Consider the following 18,712-nt stretch of genomic DNA (forward strand, 5'->3'; position numbering starts at 1 on the left):
CAATTTTCTAGAATTTGTTCAATGCAGAATAGTAACAGGTTGTATTGGCTACACGAAACGAAAATCAATTATTTTATTCATGTGTTTCACTTATATATTTTTGCCAAAACATCAGCCTTATACATTCCATTAGACCAACCACATAGCTCCTATAAGAATGCATAAAAGGTATTTGTGACCGCTTATACATTTCATTTGACACATGAGCTTCATTAACTTTTTGCAAGGCGTCTGCTTATTAGTTGACTTATACATTTTATGAATAATCAGCAATATAAATTTGTCAAAAAGTATAAGGAGATTTCTATCCGTGTATCAAAAGCAACAGCAAACGCACCGAGAAACGTGAAATCTAGCGAGTTATTAACAATAGAGAAAATCGACGAAGAGAATCGATCATCGCGTATAGGCTCTTATGCATGCTCACTGTCGAATTACTCAGCTGCAAAACCTTTCCCTGTTGTACATATTTGACATTTTGGACGCTAGATAAGAAACTCTTTTATCAAACTATGTGGTAGAATTAGCGCGAAATCTGTTTGCATAGCAGTGGTTATGAAAAGAGAAAGTCGATGAAGAGAATAGGACCATGTGAAATGTTCACTTTAACGTTTCTAAACATTCTATAGAACATTTATGCAATATTGTTTGCGAGTTAGCGAGCAAGCTTCTTTTCCGCGAGGAGCCCGAGAGATGTCGTTACTGAGGTCCTATATTTTGAGATAATTTGTTTTCAAGAAAACTTTTCAAAGAGTTACGTCTGTTTGTCTGTGGTATTACCATAGAGGTAACGACCAGAAGGTCCCGAAGAAACGAGCTCAACTTTTTGGCTCAGCTCTGGTACTATCTTCGGTCCCAAGCTAATCGATTCACCCCTTCGAAACATAGGAAAATCCACGAACCCCTCATTTTATCTGTCAAACTTTCATAGCAAATCAAAACAAACATAGTGTAGTCAGGCATGGAAAATCATTTGCATTCATTTCATACATTCATTTACATTCATTTGCCTCTAACTTTTTTCATTAAAAAAAAGCATTCCGCAAAATTATGTTAAGAGCTTTTGTATGTTTTGTTATTAGCTACAATTTTTGCTGATAACTCAAATCTGTATCTCTTATGCATCACGAACTAGAGCGGGCAGAACTTGTTACTGTTTTTCAGTGAATGTAAAATACATTCACTGAAAAACAGTAGTGGCTTCTGTTCGTTAACAAAACCCACTAAAGCTCTTTACATAATTTTGCGGAATGCTGTTGATGAAAAAAGTTAGAGGCAAATGAATGTAAATGAATGTATGAAATGAATGCAGATGATTTTCCATGCCTGAGTGTAGTACTAGAATTTCGACTAGAATGGGATACGTTAATCGATTTGAATGGGACCAATAGGGTAGTCAAGTAGTGAGCCAATTTAAAATCGTTAGTTTCGTATTGATTGTTGGTATTACAGCTGAGCGATTTTGCCTTTATACAACAGTTCATGAAATATTGAGGGATTGCAAAATACAATACATAGATCATTAGGGCACTGTTCGGGAGAAGCTTTCTTACCGGGACGGAAAGGAAACACCTCTCTGATAGCAGGTTATTCAAATGCAGCTTCAAAGCTGAAATTTATATTTGAGTTGGTTTTGGCTCAAATTCATTTGTAGAAAACTTACATTTTGGTGCATTATAGACATTTTCCCACGCTAACTATCTCCCACAATCTCCTTCGTGCAAATCACTGTTATAAACCATAGTTTAATTGTAATAGAAATATTTTCCTTTAACAACTGCAATTACCTTTGTTGACTATAGGAAACTAATGTAGGTTTATTAATTAGACTTGAAATAAAGCAATGGACGAACTAAACTATTCCACTTCTTCGTTATCGCCTTGTCATTGTCTTTCAACATTTCCTTCGCCTGTCAGTTCTCCTCAGCATAAGGTGACCCAAGGGACGTTTCTCAGTGGAACTGACAGCTAGAAATGTAGAGTGTGTGAATGATCTGGTGCTTATGGTGTTGAACATAAACATAAACAAAGCAGAAATTCATATGAGAATAAACTGCCAGTTCTACCAACCGGTGGAAACTAAAGATTGTAAATTGGCTCACTACTTAACAAGCCTATTGGTCCCAAGCAAATTCATTTACGTACCCCATTCCAGCCGAAATTCTAGTACTACACTATGTTTGTTTTGATTCGCTTTGAAAGTTTGACAGATAAAATGATGGGCTCGTGGATTTTCTTATGTTTAGAAGGGTACATCGATTAGCTTGGGACCGAAGAGAGTACCAGAGCTGAGCCAAAAAGTTGAGCACGTTTCTTCGGGACCTTCTAGTCTTAGAATTACCTCTATGGTTCTACTGTGATCGGCCAAACAAACGTCTTTTTGGTTTGAACCAAGAGCAATTTGCCGTGCCCTTTTGAGATACTGAATTTTCGGTAATTTTGGAACAACAGTCCATAACATATGAATTTCATATACCTACATGGAAATCAAATGTAAATGAGAACGCTCCAGCTACTTTCGATATTTTCTTTCATGAAAAATCACTCCTCTACGCTTAATGAGCAAATCGATATTTCAACGAAGTTTTTTTTTTATCGATTTTCAACTCCCATTCCCACTCGGCATAAATTTCCGTCCCGAAATGCAATTCTGCAGAAACCCGTTTCTGGTTCCCAAGCAATCAACCGATTCCAGCCAGCTACTGGCCCATTTTGCGATTTCACTCGCCGATAATTTATCTGACCGCTTCGGGTTGCGCGTCGTTCCTTCTTCGCGATTCCTTTCCTTATCTGCCACGGGAATAAATGAAAAAAAAAAGAAGGAAGGCAAAAAATGTCAAAGACCGAAACAGTCATTATGCACATTGGTATCCGATGGACCACAAAAAAAATATATACGAGGGAAACAAATTTGCTGAAAGCGAGCGAAAAGAAGTAAATACGTGAGGAAGAAAAGAGAAAATGCGAACCAGTAGCCATCAGCGAGAAGAGCACTTGCAGTTTTTTTTTTTTTTGGACGTTGAACAAAACAATCTCGTCCCCAGTTACAGCAGCCGTAGTAGGCCATGCTGCTCCGCTCTGCTGCTAAGATGAAGGAGACTCACTCTGCATCAAAGGAGGCCACGAGGAGACCAAAGATGCAGAAGAAGAAGAAGGAGTAGGAGCGAACCAAATCTTGAACGTTTCGTTTACGCTCAGTTGAATAAATCATAAAAATAAAATCTTTAATAAATTCTGACATAATTTCAGTGCTCTGGTGAGTCGTATTATTTTTTGCTCCTTGCTCTGTGTGTTGTTGTTGTCGTCGAGGTAGGAGAAGTTGAAGTAGAGTGTGTAGGCCGCCGTTGTATGGTTAGCGCAATCGAAAGATTTATTCAGAGGGAGCGAGGAAAAAGGTTGTTTTGCTGTACTTTAAACACATGGTAGATGTTTATCGGGGACGGATGATTGCCCGTTGCGGTTTCCACGTGAGATGGACCTCCCTTGGCGCGATGACGACGACGACGGCGTGGAAGTACGGGGGATGACACATGCATTTTGACAGTTGGGTGAAGAGAAACCGCGCGCGCTTCTTGACTAGGTCAATAATGGGGCTGCCATGGCTGACAGCACTTTAGGCAGGAGTTGACAGATGTTTCTTTCAAAATCAAGCTTAGTTATTTTAACGCACATTTCTAACGTTTCTTTGTCTTTTATCTTTTCAGACTCCCATGCTGGTCGTAAATTGTCAAACAGGTACGAACAAACATCATTGCACAGCTATAACTGTCATTGCAAACAGTAATCGAGTGTCAATAGTCACAAGCTTTGTTTACAGTTCGCTTCCAAGCCCCATCTCCCATAAACAATTTACGACTCTCCGAAACGCACTTGATCCACACGAACAAAGACAAACTTTACCATCTGCTGTTGCTTGCTGCTGCTCCAACCTTCTTTTCTCCGATGATGGAGAAACTTTTCCATTTCTCGACAACAAACTTATTGTTTATTCAAACTCTCACGCATATGTTTTCCGCTGCACGAACGGACATCCACCCACCCACGGCAACAGCGGCCAAACTTTCCAAACATGGGTCTTTCTATTTTAGATGAAGTAAGGCCCTGCTCCATCCCTGGTCCAAGTTTGGCCCGTACCTATTGCCATAAACCTCACGAACTGCCGTACGAATCGACCACATGTATTTATTTTAATTCTTTGATTGTTATTATTACATTTCAGTTTAATTCTACTTTTTTATTATTATTACACAACTGCTTCTCGTTTCCGTCACACTACCACCACCACCACCACCCCGGATCGTAAACGATCGACCGTTTGGAACGAAATAGTTTACCGAAAACTTTTGCTTTTACGACTGTTTGAAGTTTCTTCTTCGTCGTCCTCCTCCACCGGCTATGTTTACACTCGTTTTGGCGTTTTGTTTACGCTGCCAGCGAGCGCAGCGCTCCGGGATTGTTTCAGCTTACAATATCCACTTTTGGGCGATTAGAACCGGGAGATGGAAGAATCAAAAAAAAAAGAGCGCTGTATACGTTTATTAAATGTAAATATCAAATAAGTGCTTCGGCTCACTTCTCGAGAATGTAAATATTTCAAGCTTGCGAGCGCGGGACCGTTCATTGGCCCCAGTTTGTTTTTCTCAGTTGTATAGTTCAGCCCCACTCACACGCTTCGTTTGCCTGGGCGGCCAGTTGCAACTCTGTCAAACGCGAATATCGCTTTGACCAAATTGCTTTACAATTGTCTGGAGCCATTATTGCCTTTTTCGAAGAAGAAACGAAACGAACGGCGTTCAGCCGCGAAAGGAAACAAGACAACAATGGGCCGATTCGATTAATACATTTTAATTTCTTTATGTTTTTATTATCGTTTATTAATAATACCGAACGGGCCCGGATCGTGCACCGACCGATCGGGATCCTGCGGTGAGACCTTCGATCTTTCCTTTGGGTTCTGTGCGCTTCCTGAAGTGTGCCGGGACAGGACAACAATGTCTCCGTTTTCGTTGTCGTCTTTTTGTTTGTTGTGTTCGACCTTTATTGGCAATCGATTCCGAAGAGAGGCGAAACGTAAACAATTGTATCAATGACAGTTTACGGCTGTATGGCGAAAAGGGAATGCAGAAACAGAAAGAAAGGAAGCATGTTTCCCTTTTTACCCCGGGACCATGACGACCCCTGACAGGAGGTCCCACTCTCAATTTGCTCAAGCTGCGTTATTTGTTCTGTTTTCGGGTCCTCCGGGTCATTGCTACTGTTTTGTTTGTTTTTGGGATTTAGTCTTTCTGCGACACGGGGTCATTAACCTGCCCGCAGAGTGGCCTGGGGGAAAACTATAAATCACACATTTCCCCGGGCGGGCAGACGCATGGTTTAAGCGCGCATAAATTTATCGAGTTTTGACCTCGGTTTGGCAGGTAGATGTGATATTTTGCACGACGCAAAAGCATAAATTTTGTGTCCTACGCCCGTGTGTGTCTCGTTTCCATACAGAAACAAGTTCCAATCACGCGCGTCATCGTCATCCCGATCATTGAGGTTAGAATCAGGTTTTGATTTTCTGTTTTGCTGCTGCTGCTGCTGCAAACAGAAACAGGTTTATGATTTGTTGTCTCCGGGAGAATCTCTCGGCCGAACGTAGGCTGATCGGTTGTTTTCTCCTTTTCGCAGACAGAGGAGTGGTTTATTTACATTTTTATTACCGATTGTCACTTACCTCCGGGGTGAGACACGGTGAAGATAATTTCTTGAGGAGAGATCTGGCGAGGTAACAGCTTCGAAGATCTCCGCTCGTTTTAATTGACAGTTGACAGATTGACAGAATCACGTTTCCAGCGAAAATATTGCACTTACCGGCTGCCAATCCAATCCAGGTTCCAGTGCTTTCTATGCGTCAGTAACCAATAAACCCTTCGGTGGTTAACCGAAACAAGGAAGTCCCGAACCCGTACAAATTCCTCCACATAGTCGAAACTTTTCACACATCAATCACTTCTGCTGTCACTGTTATGCGCGTTGACAGCTGGGAAACCTCAAAACAACAACTAATACTCGATCGACGCTTGCTGCGTCTGTTCTACAAATTCCTAGATTCTAGGTCTTCCCACACACAAATCAAGGCTACCAGTTGAGAGTGCGTGAGTGAAGGGTATCGATTTCAATCCGGGCTTCAACGGGAGACTTTGTGCGTTCAAAAATCGGGGGCAGCTGTGTGCGAAAGGATGACTTCCTGGGTTCTGAAGGGAAAGGTGACACCGCACACTTGAGATTCGTGATTGTCGATCTCTCGCTCTCGAAATTTCTACCCATTCTTCTCACGCAGTTGGAAGCAATCTTCCTTACCCTGACCTGCATGATGTGCCCGTGTCGTCGAGAGAGATCATTTACCTTTTATGTTTCGTCGAAACTTCAACCCCAAAAAAAAACCTAACCTCGAAAGAAACCTGTTCAATAAATTTTTATTGCCTTAATCCATTCTCGATTGGTTCCATCTCGCTCTCCCTCTTTTCTGTTCTGTCACTTCGTATTTTCGAAGTTAAGGGTCCATGAACTGCTTTGTGTGTGAGACTCGGTCCCGTATACTAGCAGAGACCCACGGAGCTTTTTTTTCGGGAAAATTTACGAGCTATTTTCAAACTATAAAATATTTAAATTTACCCTCCACACGTCACCCGACTCAGATAAATTGAACGGAACGGCTTACGGAGATCTTTAATCGCTGACTCCTTGGCTAGGCTCACATCATTAAAATTCAATATCACGAACCGCTCCAGGTTGTTTCTTTTAAAAACATTTTTTTTTTACTCTGACGTAGATTAGGGTTCTAGTCATAGAAAATGGGAAAAGGAAACTGATAATCTCTCCTACATGGGGGCTAATTTTTTATAAGAATTTATACGCTTTTCAAGCTGTTTTTCTTTTCTAACACGAGAGAAAGCCTCACACGAAAGCCACGGCCGGAGAAGATATATTGGCTGAGACTAATTTGAATGTAGCTCTCGCTATCTTTCCTCCGCCCGTATTCCAAATTTACCCGCCGCTGCACAATCAATTTTGAACAAATTTTGAATAATAAAAGAAACTTTGTGTTCTTTTGAGCAGCGAGCGAGCCTATCGTCACGCAACCTTTCCGACATCCACAACAAAAACAAAACGAGGGGCTTTCTTTCGATCGACCACTTTCTTCACGTTGAGATAACGACGCGCAGTCATAAATTATGGTCTAACGCTGCTGCTGCCGTTGCCGAGTTCTAATTTATACTCAAACACCCGTTTTTTTTTTTGGTTAAAAGGCTTCCCCTCTGCTGCTTCATTATTCCGGTTGGTTCTCTAATGACTGACCAACAACTGATCCGATGAGCGATGCGTGTCTGTTTCTTGAAACGCGATACCCCTCGGTTTGACAAATCATCCCACAAAGGCAAGCAGAGTCGACGTCGACCGTGGTAATATGACCGTCAAACCGCAAAAGTTCTGATGGGTAAATTTGAAATTTGTCGTCCACGCCGGAGTGTTTACCGAAAAGATTACACAGTAGTCCCGGCCGGTCCGCTTCCGCTTCTCCAGGGATGAGATAGCTAATCCGAATGGAATTGCTTTCGCTTAATATACCTAGTGACTGTCTTCTGTGAGACGAGAGTAGCCTTTGGCCTCGTTACCTTGATACTGGTTTTTATTTTGGGTCGTTTGTTGACGTTTCCGAACGGTTCGACCTTTCACCGACCAGCTGCCGGGATTAGCGGAGCGGACGAAATCGATACCAGCAGCAATATAAAATGGGGCATGGAAAGTTTTTAGGTTAATCGGTCTTTAATTGATTTTGGCCCCTCCAAGTGGTGGGCTTTTAAAGGTGGCTCGGTCGTGTTTTGAAGCTGGAGATTATTTCAAGTGGGGTTGAACTTTGGAAGGCGTGGAAAGAATCATTGGATTCTGGACGAAAGTGTTCCCTGTTAGGACAAGCATCTGAATCATTCATTCAATCCGTGCATACCGGATAAAGGCTATCACTAATTATCAGCCCAACAAACATTGAGCGCTGAATAAGAGCTTAATCAGGCAAAAATATGCTTCTTCAGCTAATTAATAGGTTATTCAGCTTTTAATCAGCTCAAATTGTTTGTTGGGAACATCGTATGCACAATTACACCTCACCAGGTGTCCTAATCAATCAAACCCCCTTTCCTAGAATCACGTTACAAAATTGCGTCCGTTTCACTGCAGCTTTGTGTGGGAGAAAGGAAGAGAAATGGCCCTTCACCCCTTCACTACTTAGGTATCCTTTAGGTTTTCGGGCTGAACACTTCGAAATCGGCTAGGCTATAGGGTTAATTGGCTTTTATTTTAATGTGGCTGTGGGACCCAGACTAGGTGGTGCTAAAAGCCAACATCGATGTAAACAATCGCCAGTAGAAATCGATTTTTGCAGACCACTTTTTCAATGCATCCACCTGATCCTCAGTGACACCACTGCTGAAGAAGCCAGCCTTTAGTAGCGGAACGCTATTGTCGCCGCTTCAATTCCGTTTCTTCACATCCAGTTGGTACATGGCCTAGGCCACCTCGAACCATCCATTCGCGTTGTTGCGATTATGTGCAGGTAGCCATCGTTGATTCGAAGAGTACCAGCGATTTCAACATTAGCAGTAACTTGTCGCAGCGGCTGTTGATTTCAGATGCGTTTCGCTGTTCCCTCTGCTAAGCAGCTGCAGCGGTCGGAGGAACTCGATCGCCTTCTCGGTGGGATCCTCCAGTCGAGCCAGTCCGGTATCAGCTTGTCCAGCTGGAGCTTCAGAACAAAACATTTAAACTGTCAAATTAACCGGGTTGCCAAACATGCCCTTATTGAAATGCAAACACAGTCAGTCCAATGACAGCACTTTTGGCACTGCCGGCACAGCTGCGATACATGCGAGGCACACAAGTCTTTAGAGTGACCATCCCTTGTGCTCAGGATAATTTAAATATTATTGACAGGCATACAAAGCAGTACCGTTGTACTCCTTTAATAGAGTACATCAAAAGGTACAACTTGAGGTATTAGCTTAAAGAAGTACCTCGGTAGTACAACTCCGGTGGAAACTAACGATTTTAAATTGGCTTACTACTTGACTAGCCTATTGATCCTAAGCAAATAGATTAACGTACCCCATTCTAGTCGAAATTCTAGGACTACACAATGTTTGTTTTGATTAGCTATGAAAGTTTGACAGTTAAAATGAGGGGTTCGTGGATTTTCCTATATTTCGAGGGGTGCATCGATTAGCTTGGGACCGAAGATACTACCAGAGTTGAGCCATAAAGTTGAGCACGTTTCTTCGGGATCTTCTGGTCTTAGAGTTACCGCTATGGTACAACCAACAATCAATACGAAACTAAAGATTTTAAATTGGCTCACTACTTGACTAGCCTATTGGTCCCAAGCAAACGATTAACGTACCCCATTCTAGTCGAAATTCTAGGACTACACAATGTTTGTTTTGATTCGCTATGAAAGTTTGACAGATAGAATGAGGGATTAGTGGATTTTCCTATGTTTCGAGGGGTAAATCGATTAGCTTGGGACCGAAGAGAGTACCAGAGCTGAGCCAAAAAGTTGAGCACGTTGCTTCGGGACCTTCTGGTCTTAGAGTAACCTATGTGGTACAACAATGTACTTTGTACGTCTGTTCAAGGTATAAGGGAGCTCTGCGCATAATACCTACACGGCGAATGAGAACGACTCAAATTTGAGTTTAGTTCACTCATAATCGCCAAAAGTGCAGGAACTCAGCGATGAGTAAAATTTGTCTCATGGTTTCCTGTGGAAAACCTAAAAAATCTGCCGGAAAATGAGGAAATTGACGAAAATTTTATTCAGTCTCGGAGTAGTACCAATAGACTGAGTGAATCCAATCTTTACTTTTCTCAAATTCGGGAATTTTTCCCTGGAAAATCCTGGAAAAACCTGGGAAAACATGAGGCAAATTAACTCATCGCTGAGTTCCTGCACTTTTGGCGATTATGAGTGAACTAAACTCAAATTTGAGTCGTTCTCATTCGCCGTGTATCAAGCTGAACATTGCATTAGGTCCTAAGTAACATTGATCGATTCTCTTCGTCGACTTTCTCTTTCGATTATAACTTGAGCACATCCCTAATAAAAATAACCTTAAAAGAGAGCTTAACGTTGGTTCGGGGTATCATCCAAACCATTTGTGGGATAGTTCACCCATCCGGGATACAGTTCGTTTATGGTATTTGTTTATTAGGGATAACCGTTTCTTGATGTGTTTGTCGTATTAGATGCTAGATAAAAGCTTTTTTATCGATCTGTGTGCTGAAAGTACCTGGGAATGTATTTACATGACCGTGGTGATACAAATAGAAAGTCGTCAAAGTCAATGTTACTTAGGACCTAATGCAATGTTCAGCTTGCTATGTAGTTTGGAAAAGAATTCAAGCGAGAAGAGCATCAATTCAATTCTAAAGAGAAGCCCATGGTGAGAGGATAATCCTGAAGGAAATTTGAACGATTTATTTTCTATTTAATGCATTTATTTGTCAAGACCCAATTGCGTTAGCTTTGCGGAGCCGTGATTCAATGTACATTAACAAGATTTCATAAGACTTAAGTTAGTAAATCGGGATCGAAATACTCGCGGCTTACTCGAGGTTAAGGACTACAATATATTTAAAACTTGTCCGTGATTGAACGTGGGAGAAGCACTGCAGTGCTCTGAATAATTGAAAGACTAGTCAACCCTTATGTTCGTGACAAGGACTCAGTGATGGAATTTTCACCAAAATATAATTTTCACGTGCGATACGTTTTTTTTTCTTGATAGCTTCCCGTTGCTAGTTTCACCCTCCAATATTTCCTGAGCGATCTTTCTGGGATGAGAGAAGGAGATATCGCGAAGTTTTTTAACTCGAATCACCAACGCGAGGATACGAAAAATATCAGATCACTTTTTCTCTCTATCTCTTTACACCATATTCGTTCTTGAAAATTGCACTGCACATTTCACAAGGGAAAGATTCTAGACAGAAAGCTATCCCGAGTAAATCAATACACTCTCTGAAGCCTGATAAGTCCGGTAGCTAGCTGTCTACTGGCGCCTGTTGTTGATAGTACGCGTTATCAGGATGACGTAAACAGTTTTTTTTTTTGCAGCTGATTGGTGCATTGGTTTTTGGCAAAAATGTATGAATCAGCACAAGCTTCAACGCGGCATTAACGAGGAAGGAGGGAGGGGAGTGTAAGATTCTGTGACTAGCAATATTTCGACAGTGAGCATGCATAAGGGCGTATACGCGATGATCGATTCTCTTCATGGATTTTCTCTTTGCATTGCTACAGCTAAGTGAAACAATTTTCTAGAATTTGTTCAATGCAGAGTTGTAACAGATTATACTGGCTATCAAAAGCAACAGCAAACGCACCGAGAAACGTTAGTTCTAGCGAGTTATTAACAAAAGAGAACATCGATGAAGAGAATCGATCATCGCGTATACGCCCTTATGCATGCTCACTGTCGATTTATTTGAAACAAAGTGCTGCAGGGAAAGGGAAGGGAGTTGCGGAAGGAGGATATTTCGATGTGTCCTCAATTTCGCTAGATATAGATAATGTATGACTCCTCACAACTAGTGTTCGTAATATCGTTCCTGTAAGGTACCATTTCATAATAATATATGCAAGAGGGGGGACAGTAATCTCAATCTCAAAATACTTTCAACTTGCGAAGTGATGGATTCCCAAGTGAATTAATTTGAAATGGATGATCCATCCCTTTAGTTCCTCCATTATGCGTTCTCTTTCAAGAGCGGCTATCTTATGGATTAACTGCTATTTCACTAGCGCTTATGAGCTAGCTGCTAGCAAAAAAGCTCATCAGCATAATGTACCCAACAAAGAATTTGAGCTGAATAAAAGCTGAATTAGCCATTTTTTAGCTGAAGAAGCATATTGTTGCCTGAATAAGCTCTTATTCCGCTTCCAATGTTTGTTGGGTAAACAGGGAATCAGCGTCTACCAGCATGAGATTTCAGGAGCAACTGAAATTCGTGCTAGTTGACTAGTACACTAGCGCTAGCAAATCCGCACAGATGTAAACACCCTATTAGCAACTAAATCAGCTTCTACAATACGTACCACAATGAAACTGTTACTCCACGTTTGCTGTACTGCAGCATACATAAAGTAGCAATTTCAGGTGAAATGGGGCATTAATTTCTGATATGTGTGTAATTGAAAATTCGAAGTAGAAGTGCATGTATAGCCTACGTGGTGGCCATTTGTGAACTTTACAAGGAATCACCTTAACTGATAACAAACCTTCTCCGGTGATAATACGCGTATGCAAAATGACAGCAAACAAAACTCTTTGCGGAAAATAAGTATCCGAAAAATATCGTGATCTTTGCCTACCTATACTCGCTGGAGAAAGAGCACAGAGCTGAGGGGATATTTGGTTGGTTCGAATCACGAGTACGTGTGAAATGATGTGAGATGGATAGACGAAAGATCTTTCGCGATGTGAAATAAAAATTTATCTCACTCTGCGCTTTCATGAACTTTTTATCTTCTCTCGTTCGCGAAGTTTTTATGAGAAGTTCCTTTGAGATTCATCTCTAAAAATGAACTGCGATGGAACTTTTTTTGAAAATGATTTTTCCAATGCTGGCACAGGGTTCCCAGCTCCCATTTGAATGAAATGGTGTAGAAAATGCAGAAAAATCTTCGCGCACGTTAAGGTTGTCTGGCAATTTAGCCGAAAGCCATTTGGTCAAACGCCATTTGGCCGAATTTTTAAGAAGAATGAGATGATACCTGATTTGAAATATGAAATTGAGGAATCGAGAAATTGGATGATTCCAGATCCCAAGCTCAGTGGAAATTTACGATCTGGGATTAAGAGATTTTTTCTCTCCAGCTCATGGCAGTGGAAATCAGTTATAAGGCATTCTTCTCGGGCATAGACAATTAAAGACACTATTTCATGATACATGTCTTTTCACAGTTCTCAACTTTTACGGGACTTTGGAGAGTGGAGAATGTTCAACATGATGCATTGTTTTATTTGAATGTGATGATCCATAAACTTGGTATTGCTTGTTTCACATTACTGTTTGTTCAATTTGTGATGAAATTTCAAATAAACCAACAGAAGGAAATTTCAAATAAGGCTGTCCACGAGACAGTTGCGATCAGCTGACTTTTTTGTTTACCATGAAATTTTGACAGATCACAGTAGAACTGGCAGTTTATTCTCATATGAATTTCTGCTATGTTTATGTTTGCATTCAGGACCATTAACACCAGATCACTCACACAATCTAAATTTCTAGCTGTCAGTTACACTGAGAAACGTCTCTTGGATCACCTTATTGAAGAAAAGTTCCACTAAGTGCGAACTGAAGAGCACTCCCAAGATGGCAGAATGACAGGTGATGTCGCCAAACATGGAGCACAGCTAATAGTAGAATAACACAATAAGAATATTTCACAGATTTCTTTGAAGTTTTCCCCGAAATCTCTACAGCAAAATTTTCACAGTTTTTCTGTTTTTTTTTTTACAAATATTCTGTGAAAAACTACTGGAAAATTCACCGGAAATCTGTGAAATAATTTCAGTGTAAAGGTTTCCAAAGTATGGTGAGAATTAAAAATTTAATACTTTTAGTAGATTTTACATCTTTTAAACATGAACTACCTTTGGAATTTTACTGTTCTCATTTTTTTTTGCACTGCCAATGACCCTTACATTGAAATTTTAACGTTTTTGATCCACTGTCTCGAAAATTTGGTGAGAAATTAGAATTGAATTAATTTAAGATTTTTTCTTTCTTTTACCAATAAATTCGAAAAAAAAAATCATACTTCACTCATGAGAACCCAAGGAACATTGCAAGTTTTATCAAGGTTTTAAAGCATGCTACAAGTCTAAATCATGGTCTCCAGAACCCTCATAAAACCAAAATTATTACTTGCGAAGTTTAGACAAAATGGATAAGTATTCGGCCAAACGGCGTTCTGATAAATGGCCCTGATCCGTTAAACGATATTTCTCGCGTCACTTATTAAATAGAGCATTTTAAGCCCCACCTTAAGAAAATTAGCGTCAATCATGTTAGGCAGTCCAAATTTCCGAAGTAACAGTCACGCACCCATCATTTCAAACTATACACTGGACAATTTTTGACCTATGATTATTTTAAAGAAATTAAAATAAATGTGAATGGGTGTTTTTTGTATCACTTCCAATAATAGAAGAGCAGTAGTTTGTATAGAGTAACTCGATTTGTTTACATGTGTTACTTAGGACCTTTTGAAAAGTTATGCGGTATTTCTGCATTTCAAAATGACAAGATGAGTCAAATGAACACGAGGAGGAACATTGATGCACTTTATTAGAACAAGGTTCACGGCATCCCTCCACTTTGCGTTTTCACTGGCACTAATGTCGCCATCCAGAAGTCATACAGATCTGAAAGTTTAAAAAAGAAAATTGACACCATTTTCAACCATAGGATGCACAGACTGAGAACACACTTAAAATTAGACAACGAACAACCAGCCAGTAGACCAGTAGGAAAAATTTCGAGTTGCGAAAAGTTCCACTGGCTGGAGCAACAATCGAACCCTGACTTCGTGGCACTTAGAACACGCCTGATCGACGGGTGATGCCACTAACCGCACGACCACGAAGCCCACGCGATGCTGGCTTCTCTGCTGCAAACATGTTAATTCATTTTAAACTCTAATCTAATCTAATTCAAACGCAGCCAGTACGAGAAAGCATCCTGGAAAATGATTAGGTTAGATGAGATCCAATCATTTTTCTTGTCCAATTGATGTTTACAGCATATCTGAGATATGATATAAACATCAATACGACCAGGCCTACTGCGTTGTATTTGCCGCAAAGATGATTATTGAAAATGAATGGGAACATTTCTTGAATCTACAGGGGTGGAAGGATGCGTGGACATACCGTACCAAATGCTTCGAGTTACTATGTGTAGTTGCGTGTAATGTGTAAATATTTGTACAATATTGAAGAATCGTAAAATAATGCAATGGAAGGATCTTACCGAATTTTATCCTATGTACCACAACACATTGCTTGTTGAGCAGAAAAACGAACCACTTTTTGATTCACCGATTTGTTTGCACTTTCCCTTCTATTCTGTGATTCCGTGCGGCAATTTCCTTCCGTAGATCATCCTTGGTCGGTTTTGAACTTTTCTTTAGTAAGTCCTGATTATAGCACTTTTTGCTCGTTTTCACGCTGTTAAAACGACAATAATCAGATGCAGATCCTCCGCATTTCTGGTCTGCCAGATTCTCTCGAACTTCTACCAGTGATTGATGTTGTCTAAAACACCGGAGGGAAAACACGACACCAGAACTATTCTTGAACTTTATCAATTAAGACCACCGCTAAAAATCTTCATTTTTCAAGTATTACACAACCGAAAAAAGAGTTTTTAGATGGAAAACACACAGGCAAGCTAGTAAAAATCGTGACAGGAGCGCAAGAAACTCCATGTTAATTCATTTTAAACTCTGTACATTAACTTGATCGCCAGATGTGGGCCCGGGAAAATACGAAGTGGTAAATCAAATTGTATGGACAAATGATTCCGTAAATCAATCGTCCTTAAATGCATTTGCCATTTGGTATTCCAAGAGAATTTTGGGGAGACTTTGACTCAGACGGGTATTTTGGATTGAAAATTGTGGAATTCCCAGAAATATTGAATTGGAATTGTGAGAGGGATTGCAGGTGCATGTTAAGGAGAATTTTACAAGAATTCTGTTGAGAATTCCCAGGGAGTTCGGACTAGAATTTTAATAGAATTATGAGGAGGATAACTCCAATAGAATTCTAAGGCGTATTTCGAAGGAATTCTATTAAGAATTGTTTTTTTTTAATAACGGTTTTTATATATCATTGGAAAGAGCAACATTTTCTTAGCACAACCATATTTTTTTCGAACTCACAGACTTTCATATAGATTTTTAAATCAAGGTTTAAAACAAACTAATAACTTCACTGTTTTATCACCAAGTCGCACAAAGGGGTAATCATTGCCATTTTTTCATTTAAAATAGTTCCAGTGTATCAAAATTGATGAAATCTTGGATTTCGGTTCCATTTTTTCCGAATATACCTTAACCAATTCCAAAGGAATTCTAAGGAGAGCTTGAAAGGTATTCCATGGAGTATTCCAATGCAATTTTCAATGAGAATTTCGAGGAAACTCATTTCATTTCATTCATTTCATTTTCCATTCAGGAATAATAAAACATGTTTTATTTCCTGAGCAGAATTCAAAAGTAGTTGAGGAAAGAATTCTATTGAAATTTTTGAGAATGTTTAGAAAATTATATTGAACCTTCCAAAAGAATCAGAAGAATTCTGAGGAGAAATTCAAGATAGTTCTGCTAAAATCATTAGAATTTGTGAATAGTATGTGAGTATTATCATCACACTTAGAAATACCTAATCTTACACGTGACGCAATTCATCTTTGACATAAAGGATGAGATGTAAACAAACATGCTATGTAAAATTAAGTGCCCCGAGACTGAAAAGTTCGAAAGTGCGTTTGATTGAGATGAATTTTGCGTCTATTATGACTCAATTTTATGTCAAAATTGACGCTCGTATATGTCAGTCTCAGAGCACCTAAATTTACATGATTTTTTCTAAGTGTAAGAGCAGTGTTGGGAAAATATCGAAACATCAAATCTCAACCAATGCCCAAGATTACGCTTGATTTTCCTATACTAAAATCAACAAGCAAGCAACTGCGAATGATATTTCAAGCTGTGATATTGTAGCTACGAATATCAAGTTAACAAAACTCACCAACTACAATTCTAACCAAACCGTGGTGAGTTTGAGTTTCATGATGTTTGTTTTACATCCGAACAAGACCCGAACCTACCGTCACTGCTAGGAGCAGTAGCTTCGTGTCTGCCATCGGTGAAGAGTAAAGAGAGATAGCAAACTATGCTTTCTCTTTCTAAGAAAACGATGTGCAACGGAATCATTCTTGTGGCGAGTTAACTCTCAGCTTCAGTTTTACATGTTGTGAATAGTCTCGCAATATCAAAGGAACTTGTAAAATCAATATCAAGCATGATATTTTGCTTCAATATCACGCGTGATATTGAGAGCGTATGGTAGTGGAATTTTTTTTTTTTTTTAATTATTGTCACTTTAACACTCTTGGGTCATTCGTGACTTGTCCGGGGGTGAGATTTGAACTCGTGACTTTGGTGTGAGAGGTATGGATGTTAACCACTACGCCGGGGTCGCCCCCATATGGTAGTGGAAAAATATCATTTGATTGATGATTTTTCCAACACTGCCACAGAGAGTCGGAGTCCCAACGGGGATTTTTGCGATGATTTTAAAGACATTCTTGAACAAATCCCAATGAAATCCTGCGAATGGTTCATCCATCTTCGGGATATCCATACAGGATTGAACTTCATTTCTCGCGATGAAAATCAAAATGAAAATTGAAATCATCATCACTACCCCACGAAACGAACCAAGTACATCTGCAGTTCCGCGAAATATCGATTTTTCAATGGCGGATTTTGTCGTTCTGCATATCCCCCTTCTCCTGTTCCACGTTCTATTCATTCATTCATTGGGTTTTTTTTTTCCGTTCTGATGATGACGTACGTTCACGTATTCATCATGCTGCGTCCGTTCCCCGGGCGGGGAATGCAGCCAGGATTTTTTCATATTTTTATATGTACCAATTTTTCTACCCCCACTCTGATGATCGGTGAAGTACATGCAATTCACATGCTTATCCCGGATGGCGAAAAAAAAAACAAGAAGTGGAAAATTGCGGCTGCGGCTGGCTCGCTCAATCGACCCTTTGGTACCCCAAACCGTGCGTGATCAGAGACCGAGAACGCGCCACCAGTTAGCGGTGCGGTGGTTGTTTTCGCTGTTGTTGATGGGCCATAAAACATTTATAGCGTTCCACGCCCTCTGAACCCACACGCAGTGGGCGCTCCAGCCTTTCTGTATTCGTTGTTCTTCTATTGTTCGGGAGAGAGTAGAGGGTAACGGTCAGTTATCGACTTGAATAATTTATTCCACACCGCGGCATTCGCTGGGTACCATGAAAATAGCATTGCCGGTTTCTATTAACTATTCCGACGAAAACGACGACGACGACGATGGGAGACGCAGGACCAACATCGTGTAGAGCGTAGTAAAACTATTATTATCAACATCGGAGTTGGGTGCTTTGAAGTTCAAGCGTTCAAGAAGCAACGTTGTTGTGCGCTAGGTTGGAAGGTAGCAAGGTACGTGCCGTTCGTAGTGCGATGAATCAGCGAGAGTGAATGCGAGGCGTCTGCCTAATTAATTAGCCCCGCGGTGACATTTCGCAGCACAGACACACTAACAAGCACCACCCTGCGCTAAGTAGTTTAGAAGAGGGGAATATGCATTCTCTATAAGCAACGAGGACAGTTGTTGCGCGCCTAGATGAACGAGCGAGATTCGCAAAGTTAGCATGTGCGTAAATGAAGTAATTCACGTGGGATTATCTCGCAGCGAGTGCACATACATGTCACTGGCGGTTGCGGGACGAGGGGTCATAGATGGCCCAAATTAACATTCCAGGGCTCCCACGTGGGTTTGGGCACAGGGGAAAAGGTTGAAAGTGTGTTAAGTCAAGTGTGAGTCAT

The 18,712-nt window shown here is 40.4% G+C and overlaps 1 long non-coding RNA gene across 1 annotated transcript in view; it reads left to right on the forward strand.

Moving 5' to 3' along the window:
• The window catches only part of LOC135698464 (uncharacterized), a 102,560-nt gene that overhangs the window by 70,547 nt on the left and 13,301 nt on the right, over positions 1 to 18,712 (forward strand). Inside the window, exon 4 of the long non-coding RNA XR_010517489.1 lies at positions 3,705 to 3,735. This is a non-coding gene — a long non-coding RNA (uncharacterized LOC135698464). The remainder of the gene's footprint in view (positions 1 to 3,704; positions 3,736 to 18,712) is intronic.

This window comes from Ochlerotatus camptorhynchus, unplaced genomic scaffold (genome assembly GCF_037179485.1).
Source record: "Ochlerotatus camptorhynchus isolate MF236.1 unplaced genomic scaffold, CSIRO-AGI_Acam_v1.1 ptg000086l, whole genome shotgun sequence".
In the NCBI taxonomy this organism is placed as follows: Eukaryota; Metazoa; Arthropoda; class Insecta; order Diptera; family Culicidae; genus Ochlerotatus; species Ochlerotatus camptorhynchus.